Genomic DNA, 23,942 nt, shown 5'->3' with positions numbered 1-23,942 from the left:
GAGTAATGCTAAAATCGATATTACTATATCGGAATAGTGTTAGTGTGGACGGAAATCGACATTATTGGCCTCATTATTTTACAGTAGCTACCCACAGTGCACCGCTCCAGAAATTGATGCTAGCCTCGGACCATGGACGCACACCACCGAATTAATGTGCCTAGTGTGGACACGCACAATCGACTTTATAATATCTGTTTTATAAAATTGGTTCAAGCTAATTCGTATTTATCCTGTAGTGTAGACGTAGCCTTAGTAGCTCCCAGCCACAACCTTCCCCCAGGGCTGTTTTAAGCCCTTCAGGCAGGAGCAGGGTAAGCACCCTGCTGCACCTTGTTTTTCTGGTACCATGGTGGACCCTTTACCTCATGATTTCCAAGTACCACAGGGCGTGAAGGCATCTCCTAGGTTTACAGGTAAAACCATTGTATGTCTTGTTCTCTTCCCTTGAGACATTCTAGTATAGACCGGTGAGAATGACTTCCTACCTGTTGCTACTGTAAAATTTTCAAAGATCCTACTCCTGACAGTTTTCCAAATACTTCAGCTAACGCAGTTTTCTGGGCTACTTGACATGGGTGAACAGAATTATGGGGAGGGTGTAATAGATTAAGTGAAGATACCTCCTGGGTCTTTATTGAAATTATTCCTAGCATATATGTATTGGTTAACAACAGCCACATTGCACTTCAAATTGTTCCATATTCCCACGGGAGAGGCAAGGGAAATGGCTGTGATGGAGCCAGCTCAGGTCGGGTATTTTCAGGGAACTGCAGGGGGGTTGTTGGGGAGGGGGAGGGGCAGGAAACACAGGGTGAGGCAAGGAGGGGACAGGGTGTGAAAAACCTGCTGGGACACATTTAACTTGGAGATGATTTTCTGAACAGGCCCATTGGCTGGGGTGTATGGAAACGTTCCCCCATTTCTGAACTAGGAAACACCCCCCTGGGCAGGGCTGGGAAAACTGACCAGACTCCCAGGGCTGGACCCTGACCCCACTGGCAAGAGGCTGCTGTGAAGTACTAGGGAAGCTGTCGGGATTCCTGTCCCTCTCCCTGTCTCAGAGCTCTGGTTCCCGTATCAGCCTGTGGCTGGCAGGTGTGTGGGAAATGCAAAGACCCTGCCCTGCTCCATGTGCTGGGGAGGACAAGGAACTCTCACCTTCTCCCACCCTCTGAAGCCTCCTGGCTGCTCTGAGCGAGGTGGGGGTGGGATTCTGCTTTTCTGTGCCTCCTTCCCCATGACTAGTGGGATTGTGGTTGGGGCAGCAGGTGGTGAGTGGGGGACTCTGGTTGTTTCAGATGCCGGTGACCTTCGAGGAGGTGGCTGTGTATTTCACCCAGGGGCAGGGGACTCTGCTGGACCCTGCTCAGAGAGCCCTCTACAGGGACGTCATGCAGGAGAACTATGAGTCGGTGACCTCGCTGGGTAAGGAATTCCCGTCCCCTCGGTTATTAGAAGCTGTGGGGTCTGCGTGTCTGACTCTGGTCAGGTTCTTCCCTGGTCAGTTAGATTTGAAGAGAGTGGCTTGCATAGTCCACAAATCCATTCTGAAAGAGGCTTCCGTCTCCATACACCCTGCAGTCAAATCAGGGAGTCATAAATGTAATGGACATTATAATTCATCCCCATTCCTCCTGCTTTCAAGGAAGCAGAAGCAGTGCATTTTCCTCTCTGCGTTAGCTTTCCCTTACACTCTGTTCCCTTTTCTTCCTAGGACCTGCTCCATCCGTGGGGAGGGCTCTGGAGGTTGAGAAATTGGCAGGAATTTAACCCCAGAGCTGTTGCCATTTTAGCAAGTCCCCCCCACCCATGCCTCCTCCCCCACCAGCCCCACAGATGCTGAATGTTCCTACTGGGTTTCTGACAAATCTCTCCCACCCCGGGGGCTCAGTGATCCTGTTCCCATCTGTTCAGATTCCACATCCCCCTGCACTGCATGGGGCCATCTTAAAATCAGGGAATGTTCTTTGTGACACGTCCTCTACCCATGCTCCATGCACCCTGATCTTGTCTGATTTCATTCACTGAGCAGGATTTGCTGTTCCCAAACCTGATCTGATCGCTCAACTGGAACAAGGGGAAGAGCCATGGGTCCCGGATCTCCAGGCCGCTGAGGAAAGGGAGAGCCAGAGAGGCACCCACACAGGTGAGGAGTCAGGGAAACTGACATAGAAAGTATCTGACAAGTGAAGGAAAAAGCTGGGACTCCTAAAAATGTTCTGTGACAAGAGCCCCCAGATCTGCCTCATCTCACCCAGGTCAGGGCTGCAGTCAGCGGGTGTCATATCATGAAGGCAGATATCAGTCACGGCTTCCTACCCACCCTGTTAGCTGTCGGGAATTTCCTCCCTGACTTTCCTTCTCTAAGAGCGTTTGGGTGGGATGTGGAGGCAGAATCCAATGTCTCCATCTCCCCAACAGCGATTGTGTTGTGGTTCCCAGTGCTGAGGAGAAAGGGGAACAGCGGTGACTCTTGTCTGGATTTTCTCTCTCCTGGCAGGCGATGAGACAGTGAGTGAGAACGAAGGGGAGAATTGTCAATCTGAAGGTCCTGAGCAAATGGAACCCCTGGGGACCATTATTAAAACAGCTGATGGGAATTTTTCCCAGTGCTTGGAACAGAGGGAAGCCTGGGGAAATTGGCACAGGTCAGAGAAGCATCTGGGAAACCACCCAAGGAAGAAAGGGAATGAATCCATTGAACGTGGGGCAGGATGCACAGATGCTAAGGAAACTACAGCCCAGCAGACAAATCCCAAGGAGGAGAAACTCTATAAATGCCTCGGATATGGGAAAAGCTTCAGTGTGAGGACCAACCTTATTACACATCAGAGAAACCACACGGGAGAGAAGTCCTATAAATGCTGGGAGTGCGGGAAAAGCTTCCATCAGAGCTCAAGCCTCACTAAACATCGGAGAATCCACACGGGAGAGAGACCCTATGAATGCCTCGACTGCGGGAAAAGATTCAGTGTGAGAACAAACCTTATTACGCATCAGAGACTGCACACGGGAGAAAAACCCTATAAATGCTTGGACTGCGGGAAAGGCTTTAGTCAGAGCTCAAGCCTTACCAATCATCGGAGAATCCACACAGGAGAGACACCCTATAAATGCCTTGACTGCGGGAAAAGTTTCAAGGTGAAAACCAATTTGATTACACATCAGAGAAACCACACGGGAGAGAAACCCTACACGTGTTCGGACTGTGGGAAAAGCTTCAGCCAGAGCTCAAGCCTCACGAAACACTTGAGAGTCCATACGGGAGAGAGACCCCATACGTGCCTAGTGTGTGGGAAAAGTTTTAGTGAGAGTTCAACACTTATTAAGCATGGAAGAGTCCATACGCGGGACAGACCCTATGAGTAACTCGAGCGTGGGAAGAGATTGAAAGATAAGCCATTGTTACGCATCGGGGAACCCACACAGGAGAGAAACCCGTAAATGCTTGGACTGTGAGACACTTCAGTTGCGGCTGAAACCTTATGAAACATCAGTGAATGCACAAGGGTGGGAGATCCTAAAAGTAACTTGACTGTGGGAAAAGATTCAGAGCTCAGACATGATTACACATCACATAATTCCTGAGCAAGAAAGAGACCTTCAGTGTGGGGGAAGCTTCAACTGGTGCTCCTTCACTAGGAAACATCATCAAATGCACACAGAGGAGAGTCCTGTTTGGAGCATTTTGAAAGCTGAAGACGTCTAAGTGTAGCTAATTCCATGTTGGACGTCAGAGACTCCTCCACACAGCAGGGAAATTCTCTCAGGGCCCTGACTGGGGCCGACCATGGTGACAAACCCATTTCCTCGTTCCCACACACATCAGGGGCGTTTGGCTCCCAAGGATCCAGCTGCTCATTGCAGGAGTGAGGATCCAGCAGCAGCCGAGCAGCAGCTGTCAGTGACCTTCTGGCTCTGCCTGGTCTAAGCAAACCCCAGGCAGAGGAGGAGAAACCCCCATCAGCCCCTCCTCCCTGCTGCAGCCCTGGCTGCTGAGCTGATGGGCCACAGGTGGGGAAGGGAGAGAGAGAAACTCCTCCAGCTGCTCCCTCTGCCTGGCTGAAGGTCCCCCCTCTCCCTTCCCTTCCCAGCCGGGATCCCCCTGCCATGGAGATGAGGAGAAGGACACTTGGGCCAGGCCCTACCTTCACTCTACACACCTGTCCCCATCTTCCACCAGCCCCTGGGCTGAGCCCCCCACTGACCTGGAGCTGTTCCCTGCAGGGGGAGTGTCCCTGGGGGCTGGTAACTCCTCCCCTCCCCAAATCCCCCAGAGCGCTGGGCTCTGGGCGATCAACCATTAAGGGACCAGGCTGATAGCTTATGGGGAGGAAACTGGGGATTGAATGGTTGGGGCTGGTGAAGCTGGGAAGCAGGGGGAGCTGGGTGTTGGGCTATTGAGTGTTTGGGGATCAGGGGATAAGAGGTGAGGAAGAGCACAGGGGTAGAGAGGTGCTGCCTCATCACTTACCCCCTCTGCGCCTTCTCCCTGCCTCCTTTGCATTCAGACAGCACCACTGAGAGGGGCTGATTTCCACAGGGCCTTTTGTGGGAGGCCTGGAGATCCCACCGCTGCTTCTGCAACATCAACCTCTGAGCATCTGTCTATGGTAGGAAAAGCAGTGGGGATCAGCCAGCTCTTCTCCTCTGGCCTTCCCCCACTTTTCCTAGTCTAGATTGACCTTGAGCATCTTATCACATCACCCCATTAGCAGAGTGATTGTTATAGTCACGAGTTCTCCTTTTGGGGATAAATTGTCTCATTCCCAGATTCTCACATTGCTCCAATGTTGGGTTTCCCCATGCCCCCATTTTCTCCCAGAATTACATTTATTTTAAAAAAGCTGGAGCAGGGATAGTAAAATGTGGTGTTTTAGCTGCTATGTTCTTTGAGAGCAATGGGGTGAGTCTGAGGGATTCCCTCCTTCCCTCCTCACTGTCGTGCTCCATCTTTGACACAGCAAACTCTGTCCAAGCTTTGGAGAGTTTTATCCTCTCCCTATTCTATTCCTCTGCCTCCCGAAGTGTCACTTGCCACAGTGTCCTTTGCTTTGCAGGAATGGCACATTGATTGCTTGGATCCTAAATCAGACTCCTGAGAGGCAGAGAAAAAAGTGTTGCAGGCCTGGAGGGGGAATTCAAATGAAGCCCAAAGCACAGCAGAGGTTTCCGAGCTTCAGTCCCTGTTTCCATCTATTGGTAAAGTGGCTTCTGGGATTTCCCAGCTAAATCCATATCATTTGTCCATGGGAAGGTTCTCCCCTCCCCTTCCTTTCTTTTGTTAGGGTAATGCAAACAAACACTTTTGTCAAGTATCAGAGGGGTAGCTGTGTTAGTCTGGATCTGTAAAAGCAGCAGAGAATCCTGTGGCACCTTATAGACTAACAGACGATCCATTCACCCACGAAAGCTCATGCTCCAAAACGTCTGTTAGTCTATAAGGTGCCACAGGATTCTCTGCTGCTTTTACAAACACTTTTGTAAATTACACAACCAAATAAGGACGTGCTGAGTAAAGCAGGTTTAGCCAGATCAGAAGAAAATGGGTCAATTTATTTTCCTTACTTTGAATTTGAAGATTCTCTGGGATTTCACTTTATGAACACGTGAGTGTTTTATGGCCCATCCTGGATTGTGCGTTTTTCTCTCCTTGGTGAAGGCTGTTTGGTCACGTACTTTGATATTAGTTTACTTTGACAGGATGTAGCTCTGATTTATTGGAGATTTCACAAAAAAATTGATGATTTGCCAGAATAGTAGTATTTTTTTCCAGTTTTCTACCCTTCCCTTTAAATATTTCATTGTGGTTTGAAAATGATCAATATCTATCAGCACACACACAGAGGGTGAGTGCCAGATTTACACTCCGAGGGATGGAGACTGAAAGAAGAAGGAAGTTACTGTCTGATCCCTGCAGAGAGATGCCATCAGGAGGGGGAGAGGATGGGGCTGGAAAACTGCAGGGTTTGCTCTTCAGAGCCACAGATGAGGCTGAGAACTGTGAACTCAGTGTGCTGGGGCCGGAGAGAGAGAGGAATTGTCCTGCGAGTCCCTGAATTCTAAATTACTATGAATGATGCCCCTAGAGGAATGATCCAGGGAGGGGGGACCATCTCCTGTTTGCGGAGACGTGGAATCTGGGCAGAGGCGAGAAGGAAGCCAGGGAAATGAACTGGCCTCACCAGCCCTGAAGCCAGGCAAACCTCTGTTACCAAGAGGCAGAAGTGCATCCTGGAAGCACAGCGGGTCACTCCCTCAACATCTACATTTCTTCTGTGCGGATGAGAGATGTTCTGTGCGTCACTCACCCCACACTGGATCCATCTTCTAACCTGAGCTCCCTGGGTTTCCAGCATCTCTCATGAATTGTCTGCACTTTTCCACCAGCTTTAACTTGTTCCTCTTTCCCTGCTGCCTGCAGGCACTGGGAGAATCCATGTGCTGGCCTGGGGCAGAAATGCATATGTGTGAGCTGGGTGCTAAGTGAGGAGAGGAGATGGTTAACTTGTATTTCTTGCTGGCTAAGAATAAAGTAGAATTTAGCTTCTCAAACTCCCTGCGGCCCTTGTCTTGAATAATGGGAAAAATGATCCCAGAAGCTGTCCCCCTGAGGCCATGGCTACACTGGAGAGTTGCAGCGCTGGTGGTGGGTTTACAGCACTACAACTTAGTAACTGTCCACACCTGCAAGGCAAATCCAGCGCTGCAACTCCCTGGCTGCAGCGCTGGCTGTACACCTGGTCTGCTTGGGGTATAACGATTGCAGCGCTGGTGATGCAGCGCTGCTCTGCAGGTGTGGCCACCAAAAGCACTGTAATTGGCCTCCAGGGTATTAGGAGATATCCCAGAATGCCTGTTCACAACAAACCGGAAGACTGGGCTCCCCGGAGCTGCTTATCTAAGAACAAACACAGCTCCTGTTTGCTCGAGAAGAGGCAGGGGAATTGCTTTGGAATGTTCACAGCTGTTTACTTGAATAGAGAAGCCACAGGGCGGAGGGGAAGCGGGGAGTCCGTGTTGGAGCTAGGAGTGCATAATTTGCATTTAGTGAATGAGAGGGGTGGGGGAAGGGCTCGAAACTTTTAAAATGATTGCAGGTTGGTGATGTGTATGTTCCAGTCCTTAGAACTTGCAAGGCAGGGAGCTGACAGCTCCAAAAATCCACTCTTTCTCTCTCTCCCCCACGCTCCCTCTCACCCCCCTTTTTTGAAATGCACGTTGCAGCCACTTGAACGCTGGGATAGCTGCCCACAATGCACCACTCCCAACAGCGCTGCAAATATGGCCACACTGCAGCGCTGTCCCTACACAGCTGTACGAAGACAGCTGTAACTCTCAGCGCTGCACACCTCCAAGTGTAGCCATACCCTTGAGATGTTGTTTCTTCAGCCTTCACCCCGGCAGACTGCAGACCAGAGCTGCCAACTCTGTATTTTCAGATTCTGTGGGGAAAATCCATCTTCCGCAGGGGAAATCCCCTCTGGCTGTCCTGTTCCATTCAGTTTTCTCCTGTGGAAGGAGGGTCAGTGAGCCTGGGGAAGGATCTTTTTCTTTTAACCTGAATTGAATTGTGGAGAGGAGCAATATTCTGTGTTGTGAAGTACTTTGAGATCTACGGATGCAAAGCACTCTCTAAGAGTGAGGTATGGTTTTGATTTATTTTCCCCCAAGCCACGTCAGGCCCTACACTCAGATCGATGACCTTTGCATGTTCGGAGGTAATGCAATAACTTTCGATTGCTGCATCTGATCAAATCACGCGTTTCAGGGGATGTTGGAGGCAGCCAGCAGGAGATGGCTGGTGATATTTTGGTGAACATCAGAAAACTACAAGCAGAAATGGGGCCTTTCTGGCATCTGAGCACTAGACCCCTCTGCTTCAACCAGATCTGCAGTTGTCCATAGATCAAGACCTGGGTTGTGGCAGCTCCTGAGGGCTGGATGGACAAAGGGATTTCCATGTTGCAATGCCTAACCTTTAGGCACCTAGAAAATCAGTGGAACATTAGGATCTAGAAGGCATGAGTTGATCACATAAGAATGGCCATACTGGGTCAGTCCAAAGGTCTGTCTAGCCCAGTATCTTGTCTACCAACAGTGGCCAACGTCAGGTACCCCCCAGGGAATGGACAGAACAGGTGATCTTCAAGTGATCCATCCCCTGTTGCTCATTCCCAGTGGGGGGTGGGGCCTCGGGGGAAGAGACAGAGCAAGGGCAAGACTTTGGAAGGGTGGGGGGAAGATATGGCAGGGATGGGGCTGTGGGGGAAGAGGTAGAGCGAGCATGGGGCCTTGGGGAAAGAGGCAGAGCAAGGGCAAGACCTTGTGGGGGTGGGAAGGTATAGCAGGGACGGGGCTGCGGTGGAAGGGGCAGAGCAGGGCCATGGTCATGGTTTGGGTACCAGTTGCCCTCCAACTTCTAGGGAGCTTCCAGCACTCCTGCTCTCACTGATGTAACTTGTTCCACCTCTGTGAGAGGCGTAGTGCTTAGGTCAACGCAGGGTCAGCATAGACACTGCGTTGCTCATATTGATTGTTGCCACTTTTCAGAAACCATCCCACAGTGCCCCACACTGGCAGTTGGATCGGTGCAAGTGCTCCTGGTGAGGACGCTCACCGCCGACATGGAACGTAGTGTGGACGTATAAAACCAGTTCAATTACTGTGGTGCCTGTACATTGATGTAACATAGGTCCCCTTAATTTTGTGGAATAGAATTGCCCTGAGTGTTTTAATGCTCCAGTTCCTTTGTCAATCTAGCCCCTGGGCCTTTTCCTCACTGCTAAAGAAGATGATTCCTTTTGTTTTACATGGGGGTAACTAAGATGTGGGAGCTATTCTGAAGCTAAAAACAGCCTGGACAGGGCACTTCAGTTTGTAGCAGTGAGGAAAAGGGCTGAGAAAATGATGTCTCTGAAATGACAGATACCTGTCCCAAAGTACAGAATTTGGTGTTGACAACGTCTTTGATACAAGTAACAGTGATGGGAGGGGATTGGGGGGAGAGGGAGTCTGTATGAGGAACAGTGCTAGATATTCCACCCAATTGTTTGTGTTTGCACGGGATTCATAAATATTCCAAATCCTGTTTCTGGTGGGGATTAAAAGTCTGTTCACTCTAGAAACTGTACGGCCTGATCAGCGGTGGAAAGAGACTAAGAAAGAAATCCCACCACCTACACGGGGGGCATATCTCACTCCCCGTCAGGACCTAGCCCTGGCCAGGGAAGCTAATGATCCAACCAGCGGAATCTTGCTCACGTGCCACCCATGGGCAGCCGGTATCAGAGGCCAGGGCAGGCTAAGCCTCCCCTAACCCATGCTGTGGCCCCACACATCTTCCACTCTGAGACCCCGTCTCCCTCCCCCTCTTCCCTGATGCTGGTGGGGGCTCAGTGTCAGCTGGCAGCCTGGAGCTCAGGCCCGCCAGCAACCAGGGGCTGGGGCTGTCCTGGGCACCTCAGGTCGGCACAGGGGTCAGGGTGGTGCCGGTGGCTTGAGCAGCTGGGACAGGTGGGTCTCCTCTGGCCACAGGGGGAAGGCCTTGGGCTCTGGCCATTGTGGAGGGGGGGAAACATGGGCAGAAAGAGTGGGGCCTGTGGGTTAGCCTCCCTGAAGTGGCGATTCACTCACCACCTGTGCACTAGGTATGTTGTGTGTATGCTAAGAAGACAACCGCCTTCATGTCAGGTTTTACGTACAATAGCCCTGAGGTTTAACTCTGCAGCGTGCTTCTCCAAATTGGAAAAATACCTTTCTTTTTAGTGTTCCCAAATTTAACAGAGATTTCTGAATGGGAGCAAAATGTGACAAGCCGTGGTTCCCCCTCCGTCACAGCTTCCTAGCCCTGCACTAGAGGACGGGGAAAGGCAGAGGCAGCAAATTGCAACGGAGCAGCAAAAGAAACCAGCTACGTGTCAGGAATTGCTCTGCACAGAAAATTGTGCCTGCAGCAATTTGTAACATTGCGCTGGCCCGGAGAGAGGCAGTGGGGATGCCCTGGAGGTGGAGTGGATGTGAGGGGTTTTGCCTAGTAAGGGGTTAGTCTAGCCCTACAAATAACTGAACAAACCTGGTGGCACAGCAGTGACAATCCATGACCTGGCTTGGGGAGCAGACCTTTGTAGGCCATAGAACCAGCTTTCATGTTTATTTTATTCAGCAGTAACACAAAGAACCTCCAGGCCTGTATCCTATAAGTAGGGCCCTACCTAATTCACAGTTGTGAAAAATGCATCACAGACCGTGAAATCTAGTCTTTTGCGTACTTTTACGCTATACTATACATGGGGGAGACCAGCGTTTCTCAAACTCGGGGTCCTGGTCTGAAAAGAGGGTCATGGGGAGGGGTTGCAAGGTTATTGTAGGGGGTCATGGTACTGCCCTTACTTCTGTACTGCCTTCAGAGCTGGACAGCCGGAGAGCGGTGGCTGCTGGCCAGGCACCCGGCTCTGAAGGCAGCACCCCACCAAAAACAGCACAGAAGTAAGAGTGGCTATACTATACCGTACCATGCCATCCTTCCTTCTGCGCTGCTGCTGGCGGTGGCACTGCCTTCAGAGCTGGGCTCCTGGCTAGCAGCCACCACTCTCCAGCTGCCCAGCTCTGAAGGGAGTGCTGCTGCCAACAGCAGTGCAAGAGTAAGGGTGGCAATGCCATGACCCCCCCTACAATAACCTTGTGACCCCCCCCCACACACACACACACAATCCCATTTTGGGTCAGGACCGCTACAGTTACAACACTTGAAATTTCAGATTTAAATAGCTGAAATGAAATTTACAATTTTTTTCATCCTGTGACTGTGAAATGGACCTAAATAGACCATGAATTTGGTAGGACCCTACCTATAAGACTGGCTTCAGCAGTTGGCATAAGGTTTGAAGCCTATGACCTTTGGCACAGATAAATGGCCCTACAGCTACCCCTCAGTTTTGGGGAGCTGGGAAGAGGGTGTTTAAGGGGGAAGTTTGTCCATGACACTAGCCAACCACAGGAATGTGAGCTAACACCAACTTTGGGATATCTTAGGATGGGAACGTCCACAGATGTCTGGTATCAGAGGGGTAGCCGTGTTAGTCTGGATCTGTAAAAGCAGCAGAGAATCCTGTGGCACCTTATAGACTAACAGACGTTTTGGAGCGTGAGGCTTTCGTGGGTGAATACCCACTTCGTCAGACGCAGGTAGTGGAAATTTCCGGAGTAGGTATATATATATATGCTAGCAAGTAAGCTAGAGATAACGAGGTGACTGTGAATGGCTTGCCAATTACAGAACCAGTTTTCCTCCCTTGGTTTTCACACTCTACTGCTAGAACAGGGCCCCATCCTCCTGATTGAACTAACCCGTTATCTCTAGCTTACTTGCTAGCATATATATATATATATATACCTACCCCTGGAAATTTCCACTACCTGCGTCTGACGAAGCGGGTATTCACCCACGAAAGCTCACGCTCCAAAACGTCTGTTAGTCTATAAAGTGCCACAGGATTCTTTGCTGCTTTCACAGATGTCTGACCACCCGAGTGCCATGGCAATGAATTGACCTATAGGATAATAGGTCATGGCAATGAATTGACCTATAGGATAATAGGATAATAAGCTGAGATCGTTAATATACTAACCTACAGGAGAAGAGCACCCCAACATTAGCAAGGTGTGGAAATACACATATGAAGGAGGGGAGAAACCCCCTATTCAGTATGCATGGGACAGAGTAGCATCAGCATAACATATTATAAAAGTTGTATCCCAGCCTGGATGCAGGAGGATAGAGAGATGTAGCTCTTGGGATGCGCCAGGTTGATGGTCATGGGTGCTGATGAGGAAGGTGATGGTGATGATGGCTAACGTTTCAGGTTGTTCTGCAAGGGACGGTGTGAGTAGGTGGATGAACAGATGGACAGTCTGTGTTATCTCTATCTACCTTGCTGTGCTGGAGTGTTTGGGATTTATCTAAATGTATTAATAAGCTGTTACAAATACTGACATGTTCCTATAGTGGGAATGTTGCAACCATGCACATCAGAGTCCCCAACTGATCAAACAGTCATTTTAAGTAATACTAGGCCTCATCTTGGGACAAGACCCTGTCAGACCACAAAGTGATAACTTCAATATCAGCATCCAACCAGCGGCTAAGCCTTGTAGCTCCAGCCCAGGCCTAGGAGACAAGAGGCCATCACTGACCAACTGCTCCCTGCTCCAGACTCTCACCAGAGGGAATCACACATGAGGTCAGTTTCACTGGGAAATGTGTCTTCTGCAGCTCTGGGCTGCTTCACTATGAGCAGGCCCCTATCAGGTCCTGCCTGGGTACTCCTTATTGGGGACTCTCTGGAACAATCCACAATCTTCCTAAAAATCCCTTTTCTCTCCCCCTCGTCTGGATCCTGGCCTGGCTTCCCATTGATCCTGTGGTTTCTAGGCAGGATGCCTGCATAGGGCTGGGAGAAGCTGCCCCTGCCCAGGGGCGGTGGGGTCCCCAGGGGGCTGGGGCTGGGGCTGGGGGCTGCATTTTGCTAAGTTGATCGCTAGGACCCAGGAGCCGCTGGGTGGGAACAATGGCCGGGCTCCCTGCGTCCGGGCAGCAGGAAGTGACTCGCAGCCGCTGCGGTGACTCTGGCTCCCAGGCTCCCGGCGAGATCCCCGAGCCCCGGCGGCTGGTGCTGGGAGCCCGGAGCCCTGGCTGCAGCCGGGAGAGGGGAATCTCCAGAAGGGCCCTTCCCGCTGCTCCCCAGGAGCCTCTCCCAGGCCAGGGCAGAGCCCCCAGCCCGGCCTGGTCCCTGCCCCGGGGGGCCCCGCTCGGAGGGAAGGTGAGAGAGACCCGCCCCCCGGGCTGCAGGGGGAGGTTTGGCCCCAGGCTGCTCCCAGCGGAGCTGGCTGCGATTCCCGCCCGGGGCCCGGGAAAGCTGGGTGGGGGGGGACAGAAGGGGGTGAAAGCCGGGAGGGGGCAAGAGGGGATTGAGGGGGGAACAGGGATGAGTGAGAAGAGCATAAGAAAGGGGGATGGGGGGGCAGGACGGGATAGGGGGCTGGGGCAGTGGGTGCGCTGCATGGAGCATGAGGCGATGCACGGGAGTCAGGGGAACAAGGCTGGACTGGAGGGAAACTGAGTGTTGGGCTATTGCAGAGGAAAGGGGGGTGTGGGGAGCAAGGGGGATGCGCAGCGAATGTGAGAGGAAGAGGAGACTGGCTGAGGAAGGGCGAGTCAGAGGGGTGGGGAGAGACACAGCGGCGGCTTCCCCCCCTGCTCACGGATTTAGAGCTGAGCGAGCATCAAACCCGATTCACTGTTCGCAGCCGCGAGGTGTGAGTCCTGGTGGGCGGATGAGATCAGCACCTGCCTGTCCCTGGGGGCTGCAGGCCCAGCACTGGGAGGCTCAGGCAGGCGTTAGCCGCTGTCACCAGAGGGCTCCGGTTATTGCTCAGGGAGAGGAGGAGGCGGGTGTGTCTCTCTCTCTGCTCCTGCTATTAGAGGCTTGGAGCTGAGCTTCCTGCATTTTGATCTGGGAGCCCAGAGTGAGCAGTTGCTGCTCCCCAGCGGGCTCTGTGCTGGGAAAAGACCTGCTGTTAACCCTCCGTCTCTACCCAGCCCAGGAGGGGACTTTTTGAGCTGGGTGGAACCAGCGACCTGGGGCAGCCCCGGGGTCTGCCTGCACCAGCCCCTGAGCTGTAGGTGAGGAGAGACCCCGGGGAAAGGGCTGGAGCTGGGCAGGACAGTGACTCTGCCCAAAGGGCCCCGTTCAGGGACCTGCTAGTGAGTTTGTAGTAGATGGAGAGCAGGCAGGGGTGAAAGTAACTTGCAGGATTTACTGGTACTGCTGGAGTCCTGAAGGGGGTGTGGCTTCATCCGGAAGAGGCGTGGCCTTTCAAGATTTAAAGGCCCTAGGGCACCTGCTGTGGCTGGGAGACCCAGAGTCTTTAAATCAACCAGGGGCCCCCAGCTGAAGAGGTGGCTGGGAGTCCCCCAGGACTCTGGCTGCCAGGGGGAACCCTGAGCTTTACAGGGCTGAGGCAGGGATTTAAAGGGCCCAGAGCTCCTGCCACTGAGGGAAGCCTGGAGCCCTTTAAATCCTGGCCCCAGCCCTGCTGCCAGAGCCATGGCAGGGATTCAAAGGGCTCTGGGCTGCCCGCAGCCATGGGGAGCTTTAAGCCCTTTAAATCTCAGCTGCGGTCGGGATTTAAAGGGTTCTGGGCTGCCCACAGCCGCGGGGAGCTCTGAGCCCTGTAAATCTCAGCCGCGGCTGGCATTTAAAGGGCTCTGGGCTGCCTGCGGCTCCCTGGCGCAGAAGCCGATGCGGTCTGGCTTACTTTCACCTCTGAGAGCAGGTGTCTGCAGGTCCCAGAGCTGCTGCCCTCGGTGACACCCTCAGGTTCACACTCCTGCTAGCAGAGGAAGTAGCTGATCTCTCTACTGGAGAGCAAATGTAAACGGGGCAGTGACCAGTTCTCCTAGACAGAGGGGAGGGGACAGAAGAGGGAGTGGAGAGGTGGAAAGGAGCAGTGAGGAGAGAGGCTCTCAGCTCCCAAACCTGCCCACTGCATCGTCCCCCTGGGCAGACTGTCTTCCCTGGGAGCAAAGTGAGATGCTGACAGAGGAAAAGGCAGTTCCTGTCTCTGCCAGGTCCCTGTGCTGCTAGGGGGATGCACCGCCCTTGAGGACAACGTCAGGCTCCTTTGGTTCTGTTCTTCCTAGTGTTTATCTCAGAGACTCTTGCGACAGACGTGACAACAACCTGGGCAAACCTTATGGAATTAAATGAATCTGTATTGAATGATGTGTAAGTATTGAGGGGGAGTCCATTGTATCAAAAATGCAACTGTTAGTGTGCTGTTGCGGGATTGTGTGGGCATTCTCTGGGTGACAGATGGGACTGATGCAATCTCTGGGAGATATTAGGGATTTCAAAGGTCTTTGGGAACAATACTAGCGCAATGGGTTTCCTAGGGAATACTTTGGGGTGAGGGAAATGCACTTTGAGCAGAGACCCACTGGCTGGCTGATTGCCTGCTCAGGGTCCCTTCGAAGAGCCAGACAGGACAAATGAGTGACTCTCGAAGGTCTTGTCTACACTAGCACTTACTGCTAGCAAAACTTACAGTCGCCCAGGGGATGTGAAAAAAACCACACACCCCTGAGCAATGTAAGTTTTGCTGGCATAAGTGTGCAGGTGGGAGAGCTGCCACCGTTTGCAGAGGTGGCATGCGGGGGAGAGATAGCTCAGTGGTTTGAGCATTGGCCTGCTAAACCCAGGGTTGTGAGTTCTAATCCTTGAGGGGGCCATTTAGTTAGGGATTGCTCCTGCTTTGAGCAGGGGGGTGGACTAGATGACCTCCTGAGGTCCCTTCCAACCCTGATATTCTATGTCGCTGGGGGGGGCATAGAGTGGTGACACAAGCAAGCTTACAGCTGCATCAGTACAGCTGTAAGCTCGTTAGTGCAGGCATGACCTGAGCCATGGGTTCTCATTCTGAGCAAAGACTGTGATGAACCTGAAATTCCAGGGAAATGCCATGGTGGGGCTTTGAAACTTCTGAAGGCCTGTTCCTGCCAGAGCTCCTGTGGCAGAGAGGGGGTGCTTTCTGGGAAGTTATCAGCATGCATGTAGATTCTTTTGTTTTTTTGAATATGTTTTTTTTTCTCCTGTAGTGCTTTTACCATAAGAATGAAATAAGCCTAGGAAGAGGTGTGTGGAAAATTATCCCTCTGAGGGAATTACACTGTACTAATCAGAGCAGAGGAGTAAAGCAGGCCTCCTTACTCACTAGAAATACCCCGGTCAGAAGGGAGAGAGACCTGGGTCTCCCTCTAGAAGAGGCGATAGCTAGGGAGCTGCCCAGTGGGTGCCCTTGCTGGATCACTGAGTGGATCACAGGAGCAGTTGCCCTGAACTGTGACAACTCTGTTGCTGGGAGGTTTTAGAAGTGTTAATGGGTTTAGCCTGCTGGGAGGGTCTGGGTCTGTGGTGTAAGACCTGGTCTGCAGTTAACAATCAGATGCATCTACTGCATCACTTGGGGCTAGGAAGAGTTTTAAGCCCTGAGCTAGTTAGGTCGACCTGAACATAAGAATGGCCCTACTGGGTCAGACCAAAGGTCCATCTAGCCCAGTATCTTCCAGGTGCCCCAGAGGGAATGAACAGAACAGGTGATCATCTAGTGATCCATACCCTGTTGCCCATTCCCAGCTTCTGGCACACACATTCTAGGGATACCATTCCTGCCCATCCTGGCTAATACTCATTCATGGACCTATCCTCCATGGACATATCCAGTTCTTTTTTTAACCCTGTTATGGTCTTGGCCTGCACAACATCTCTGGCAAGGAGTTCCACAAGTTGACTGTGCGTTGTGTGAATAAAGGCTTCCTTTTATTTGTTTTAAACCTGACCTCTGTAGCCTGATTTGGGATGGGTTAGTAGGGTTGGTGTAATTTATCCACTTAATTTAATTTTATTTGATTAATTATTTTTAATTAATTAGTAATATTATTATTAATATTGGATATTAATTAGTATGGGTTTGGCTTGCCAATATATTTGATCAGAAGATAAAGTTTGTCCTGAATCAGGCTCCACGGAGATTATAAAAGGAACTTCGGGGTATATGACAGGAGCTTACACTGAGACAGATAGAGTCATAAAGACCTTTTTATTAAAATCAATGAAACAATAAGTAAATGTTAAAACAGTTCAAGATTACAAAGTTATAAAATATCATGGTTCTTTGAGAGATATTTATGATAATACACTGTTATAAGCTCACTCTGTGTAGCGCAGCAGCACTTCAGATGTTTTTCACACCTCTGATAGAGGAAGCTATTGTATATGTTTTGGTTTTAACCCTACGTACACTAGATGCTTTAGAGGGTAAGAACGAAGCAGAAGGGGGAAATTAGAATCCTTTTTACTTACAGTTTTGAAAAGAAATAACACTACGGCCTCTTAATAGTTAATAGCCGTCGTAGATGGGTAGAGTCGATACGTAGATGGGGTTGGAGGCGATGAAGGGTAGACAGGAACAGATAGATGGGTGTATCGCCCATCTAATGGTGATTTGTTTCACCTTTTATAGAGCATTATTCAGAAATCCTTCCTGCTATGCCCAAATTTCATCTTTCCCCCACAGAACTGTTAGGCTACACCTGCCTCGTGGGCTAACGTGAGTGCATATGAATGACAGTTATGTGGTGTACTTGTTAGATTTTGGGGCAAAAATCCCTTTTTCCACCCTTTACTGTTATTGGTTCAGTTAAAGGTCTCCAGACATCTGCGTAGATATTTTGTCTTATTACTTTTCTGAGTAAGGGTCCCCAAGGTTGCCTTAGCGTCATACAGGATGTCTGACCTGTAGGTGTCTTGCATTTCAGCCATTGCAAATCTATAAATCTATAAGCCTATTACATACTTAAATTTATCAAAAAGATATTTTATATATACCAACAGACTAATCCTCAGGACTACACCTCCATTATGGATGCAGCTTGATAGACAGATGCACCAATGCACAAACCCCTTCCATTGCTGAAGGCAGTCTCCACATTACAGAGCTATAGCAGTGCGCCTGTAGCACTCGTAGTGTGGACATAACCTGAGTGTATTCCCAGTGTGGCAAAGTCTAGAGTGTCTGTCTGCAGGGAGAGAGCCTAGGGGGAATCGGGGTGTGAAATGGACTCAAGCCCTTTCTGAAACCTCCCCCGTCGCTCCTCTCGCCTTGACAGGCTGAGGAATCACGTCCATGTTTCACTCCAGAAGACGGGGAAGGGAAGTGGCTGTGATGGAACCAGCTCAGGTAGGGGATTTTCAGGGAGCTGCTGGTGCTTTTGTTGTGGAGGGGAGAGGACAGGGTGTGATAAAGCTGATGGGACTCATTCCGCTTGGGAGTTGATTTCAGAAACAGGAAAAAAAAAAAAAAAAAACCACTCTCCTCCCCCCTGCCCCCGCCCCCGGCAGACCTGGGAATATTTCCAGACTTCCAGTGCCAGAGCCAGAGGCTGCTGTGAAATATGCAGGGAAGCTGTCGGGATTCCTGTCCCGGGCTCAGAGCTCTGCTTCCCGGATCAGCCTGTGGCTGGCAGGTGCGTGGGAAATGAGAAGACCCTGCCCTGCTCTGTGTGCTGCGGGACAAGGAGCTCTCACCTTCTCCCACCCCCTGAAGCCTCCGGGCTGCTCTCAGCAGAGTGGGGCTTCGATTATCATACTCTGGCCCTCCCAGAGCTTTCTCTTTACTGACTTTTTCCCCTCCCCCCACCCCCACAATGAACAGTGACATAGTGGCTGTGGCAGCAGGTGCTGAGTGGGGGACTCTGGTTGTTTCAGATGCCGGTGACCTTCGAGGAGGTGGCTGTGTATTTCACCCAGGGGCAGGGGGCTCTGCTGGACCCCGCTCAGAGAGCCCTCTACAGGGACGTCATGCAGGAAAACTATGAGATGGTGGCGTCATTGGGTAAGGGATTCCTGTGCTCTTAACTATTAGAGGATGGGTGGTCTGCGTGTATGAATCTGGTGAGTTCCTCCCTGCTCAGATCAGACTGAAATGAATCCCAGAGTCCATAGATCTAGTGTGAGAGAGACTTTCATCTCCATGCCCCCTCCAATGGGATCGGGGAGTCATAAACCTAATGGGCACACTAATTCATCCCCATCCATCCAGCTTTGAAAGGGGCAGAAGCAGGGTATGGTCCTGTTTGTATTATTTATCACTTGTTTGTACTGTTGGTGTGGCCCTGTTCAACCCAGGATAGACGGACACAAGGTGGGGAAGGCAGTACCTTTGACTGAGCCAAATCTGGTTGGTGAAAGAGAGAAGCTTTTGAAGCTTGTTATTTTGTTTTGGATCACTTGATGATCACCTGTTCTGTTCATTCCCTCTGAAGGATCTGGCATTGGCTGCTGTTAGAAGACAGGACACTGGGCTAGAGGGACCTTTGGTCTGACCCAGTGTGACCATCCTTATGTTCACCCACAGGAGTTGGCCCAAGAAAAGATACTACATCACTCACCTTGTGTCTCTTGTTTTACACTCACCATCCCCTATGATCCTCCATTGCTGGGACTGGCTCCAGCCAGAGGTCTCTGGAGGTTTAGAACTAGACAGGGGTTTAACACCAGAGCTGTATCTGCATCAGCAAGTCCCCCAGCGTGCACAGACCATGGAAACCCCCAGTGATGCCGTGACAGGTCCTCCCCCACACAGACACCTGCCTCTCCCTGGGGGCTCAGTGGCCATGTCCCAGTTTGTTAAGATTCCACATCTGGGTAATCACAGTGACCATGTTCCCATCCTTTTGGATTCCACAATCCCCCAGCTCAGCACGGGAGCAGGTTAAACTCAGGGAATGTTCTTTGTGACAAATACTCTCTCATTACTCTATGCACCTTCATCTTCCTGATTGACCCCACCTGAGCAGGATTTCCCATACCCAAACCTGACCTGATCACCCGGCTGGAACGAGGGGAAGAGCTGTGGCTCCTGGATCTCCAGGCCCCTGAGGAATCAGAGGTCTCAAGAGGCAGCCGCACAGGTGAGGAATCAGTGAAACTGACACACAAACCGCCTGGCGTGTGAATGAAAAAGCTGAGACTCCCAAGGTGGGCGCTATCAATCTCCTCGAGGTGTGTTTCACCCCACCCAGCCAGGCTGTAGCCAGCCAGTATGGTATCACCATGGCAGATGTCACCCATGGCTTCTCACCCATCCTTTAGCTGTATGAAGTTTCCTCCCCAACTTTTCTTGCCTAAGAGTGTTTGGGTGGGATGTGGAGGCAGAATCCAATTTCTCCATCTCCCCAACAGTTATCATGTTCTGTTTTCGCCTCTTTGCTGCTCCCTATTCTGTCCAGCACAGGGAATGACTCCTCTCCGGATTCTCTCTCTCCCCTAGCAGTTGATGAGACGATGATGAGTGAGAACAAGGAGAAGAATCCACCAGAGGAAGATTCCAAGCAAGTGGAACTGGAGGGGAACTTTTTGAGAGGAACTGAAGGAAATTTTTCTCAATCCTTGGAACAGAGAAAAGCTTGGAGGAGTCAGAAGAGGTCAGAGAGGCAGCTGGGACACCACCCAATGCAGAAAGAGGAGGAATCCATTGAATGTGGAGTAGGATGCAAGGACCTCAGGGAAACCACAGCACCACAGACAAATCTCGAGAAAGAAAAACCCTATAAATGCCTCAACTGTGGGAAAAGCTTCAATCAGAAATCGAACCTTATCACTCATCAGAGAATCCACATAGGCAAGAAACCCCATAAGTGCATTGACTGTGGGAAAAACTTCAACCAGAAATCATCCCTCATAATACATCAGAGAAAACACACAGGTGACAGACGATATAAATGCTCTGAGTGTGAGAAAAGTTTTACCAAGAGCTCATCCCTAATGAAACATGGGAGAATCCACACAGGAGAGAGACCTTATAAATGCCTTGAGTGTGGGAAAAGATTCAATTTGATATCATCCCTGACTACACATCAGAGAACCCACACTGGAGAGAAACCCCATAAATGCTTGGACTGTGGGAAAACCTTCAGTGACAGCTCACAGCTTATTAAACATGGGAGAATCCACACAGGAGAGAGACCTTATAAATGCCTGGACTGTGGGAAAAGCTTCAGTCAGAGCTCACACCTTACTGCGCATCAGAGAGTACACACAGGAGAAAGACCCTATAAGTGTCTCAACTGTGGGAACAGTTTCACCCAGCGATCCATCCTTATCAGACATCAGAGAATCCACACTGGAGCTAAACCTCACAAATGCCTCGACTGTGGGAAAAGTTTCGCTCACAGATCAACCCTTAGTTCACATGAGAAAATCCACACAGGAGAGAAACCCCACAAGTGCTTGGACTGTGGGAAAAGCTTCATTCAGCGATCAGCCCTTACTACGCACCAGAAAATCCACACAGGAGAGAAACTCTATAAATGCTTGGACTGTGGGAAGAGTTTCACTCAGCGATCAAACCTGATTTCACATGAGATGATCCACAAAGGAGAAAAACCCCATAAATGCTCAGAGTGTGGGAAGAGCTTCTGTCACAGCTCAGACCTTCTTAAACATCAGAGAATCCACACAGGAGAGAGAATCTACAAATGCCTCGACTGTGGGAAAAGTTTCACTCACAGATCAACCTTTACGAGACATCAGAAAATCCACACTGGAGATTAAACCCCACAAATGCCTCGACTGTGGGGAAAAGTTTCTTGTGGGTTATATGAGACAATGCAGACGAGAGAAGAAACCCATAAATGCATGGACTGTGGGAAAAACGTCAAGAACAGCTCAAAGCTTGCTCCGCACAGGAGACAGCTCTTAGGAATACCTTGACTTCAGGAAAAAAATTAGTCAGAGCTCACACATTATCATATATAGAAGAATCCACACAAGAGAGAGACTTTAACGTGGGGGAACCTTCATCTGCTGCTCCAGGAGTATAAAGCAGCAGCAAACCCACCCAGGTTAGAGACCTCTCCAGGTTTATCTGCACAGCAAAGAAAAACCTGCAGCTAGGGCTCGGGCTGCAGGGTTGGTTCACTGCTATGTGAAGTTCTGGGCTGGGAATCGAGCCTGGGCTCTGGGCCCCTCGCACCTCACAGGGTCCTAGAGACAAGTCTCCAGCATGAACCTGGAAATCTCTACAGCAATGAAACACCCTGTGATCCTGAGAGGGCTGGCATGGTGCAGCCACAGCTGGAGCCTAGTTGCTGTGTAGACAGACCCTGAGATGCCTCCCTTTAGTGTGGAACATGCTCCAAGTGGTGCTAACACCAAGTTGGACATCAGAGACTCCTCCGCACAGCAGGGAAATTCTCTCAGGGCCCTGACTGGGGTCGTCCCTCGTGACAAACCCATTTCCTCATTCCACACACATCAGGAGTATTTGACTCCCAAAGTTCCAGCCGCCCATCACTGGGGTGAGGCTCCAGCAACAGCTAGTCAGTGACCTTCTGGCTCTTCCTGGTCTAAGCAAACCTCAGGCAGAGGTGAAGAAGCCCCGATCAGCCCCTCCTCCCTGCTTCAGCCTTGGCTGCTGAGCTGATGGGCCACAGGTGAGGAAGGGAAAGAGAGAAAGTCCTCCAGATGGTCCCTCTGCCTGGCTGAACTTCCCCCATCTCCTTTCCCCTCCCTTGCCCTGCCATGGAGATGAGGAGGAGGACACTTGGTCCAGGCCCCACCATTCACTCTAGACACCTGTCCCCACCCCTGATTTTCCACTAGCCCCTGGGCTGGGCTCCTTCACTGACCTGGAGCTGTTCCCTGCAGGGGGAGTGTCCCTGGGGGCTGGTAACTCCTCCCCTCCCCAAATCCTCCAGAGCACTGGGCTCTGGGAGATCAAACATTAAGGGACCAGGCCGATGGATTCTGGGGAGGACACTGGGGATTGAATGGTTGGGGCTGGTGAAGCTGGGAAGCAGGGGGTGCTGGGTACTGGGGTATCGAGTGTTTGGGGCTCATGGGATAAGAGGCGAGGGAGAGCACAGGGGTAAAGAGGTGCTGCCTTATCACTCACCCCATCTGCTGCTTCTCTCTGCATTCAGATAGCACCACTGAGAGGGACTGATTCCCACAGGGCCTTTTGTGGAGGGAGAAGTGATCGGGATTAGCTAGCACAAGTCCTCTGCCCCTCCCCCACTCTTCCTGGTCAAACTGACCCTGAGCATCTTAGTGATTCTGAGCCCTGTCATAAGTAGATAGGTAAGGGTTAATTTTCTTTTACCTGTAAAGGGGGAACCAAACACCTGACCAGAGGACCAATCAGAGACCTGGATTTTTTTAAAAGTCTGGGAGGGGACTGGAAACTCAGGGTCTTTTTTTGTTTTCCTTGGCTGTGAGTAAACAAGCTTTTCTTCTAACTCCATCTTCTTTCAAATATTCTCCTAAACATCTGTGAGTACAAAAGGAAACAAAGTAATCGGCTGTGATGTGCTTTGATTTGTACTTACATGTGTGTTGTACTGTGCTGGACTGGTTTAATTGGGCTATCTTTTAAATCAGACTGTTTATTCATATTTTCTTATAAGCAAGAGCCTGTATTGATCTCTTAATGCAGTATTATTGTTTTGTATTTTCTTTCTTTTTATATAAAGTTTTCTTTTTAAACCTTGTGGAAGTTTCTTTTCCTAGTGAGGCAGAGGGGAGAGGAATCTCTGTGCCCAGAGCTCTGTTATATCGGTGACAGGCTAGAGGGGGGAGGGAAAAGCCCAAACTCTGTGTCTCACCTTCCTATTGTCCCAGGGCGGGAAAAGGCTACAGGACAAAGGGAGGGGGAATCTCTTGTGTGAGCTGACTAGGTGAATGCATAGCCTCGGGGAAGCTAGATTGCCTCTCCGGTTGTATTCAAGGAGTGAAGTATAGCATCGCCCAGGCTCACCCAGGGAAAGGGGGGGGAGCTGGGGGTGAGATAGGAAGACCCAGGGGTCTGGGTCTTGGGGGGTTTCTCCAGGGAAAGTCTGGGGGGACCAGAGCGAGGCAGGCGCTGTATTCCTGTCTGGTGGCAGCGAGATAAGATCCAAGCTGGGTATAAGCTTGGGGGAGGTTCACAGTAAACACTCAGATGTTGAACTCTAAGTACAGATTTGAGACAGACGTTTACTACAAGCCCCCATTAGCAAAGTGATTGTCTCAGTCATTGAGTTCTCCTGCGGGGATCTTGTCCCCTTCCCAGATCCTCATCTCACTGTCCTCCGGGGTGCTTTGTGGAAGACTGGGGCTAGCGCACTCTGTGACAGACTGAGGCCATGGCTACATTAGACATTTCAAAGCGCTGCCGCGGCAGTGCTGCGGGAGCGCTGCCGCGGCAGCGCTTTGAAGTGTGAGTGTAGTCAAAGCCGCAGCAATAGGAGAGAGCTCTCCCAGCGCTGCTTGTAAACCACATCCCTTATGGGTGTAGCGTGCAGCGCTGGGAGCCGCTTTCCCAGCGCTGCCGCCCTGATT

At 50.9% G+C, this 23,942-nt stretch overlaps 1 protein-coding gene and 1 pseudogene across 3 annotated transcripts in view; one reads left to right on the top strand and one right to left on the bottom strand.

The window, feature by feature from the left end:
- The window catches only part of LOC116827228 (uncharacterized), a 423,640-nt gene that overhangs the window by 200,515 nt on the left and 199,183 nt on the right, over positions 1-23,942 (bottom strand). The window lies entirely within an intron of this gene.
- LOC142047613 (uncharacterized) lies at positions 609-21,395 on the top strand (annotated as a pseudogene).

This window comes from Chelonoidis abingdonii, chromosome 12 (assembly GCF_003597395.2).
Source record: "Chelonoidis abingdonii isolate Lonesome George chromosome 12, CheloAbing_2.0, whole genome shotgun sequence".
Lineage (NCBI taxonomy): Eukaryota > Metazoa > Chordata > Testudines > Testudinidae > Chelonoidis > Chelonoidis abingdonii.
Note: the sequence above shows the minus strand (reverse complement) of the source record. Positions and strands in the feature narration are given on the sequence as shown.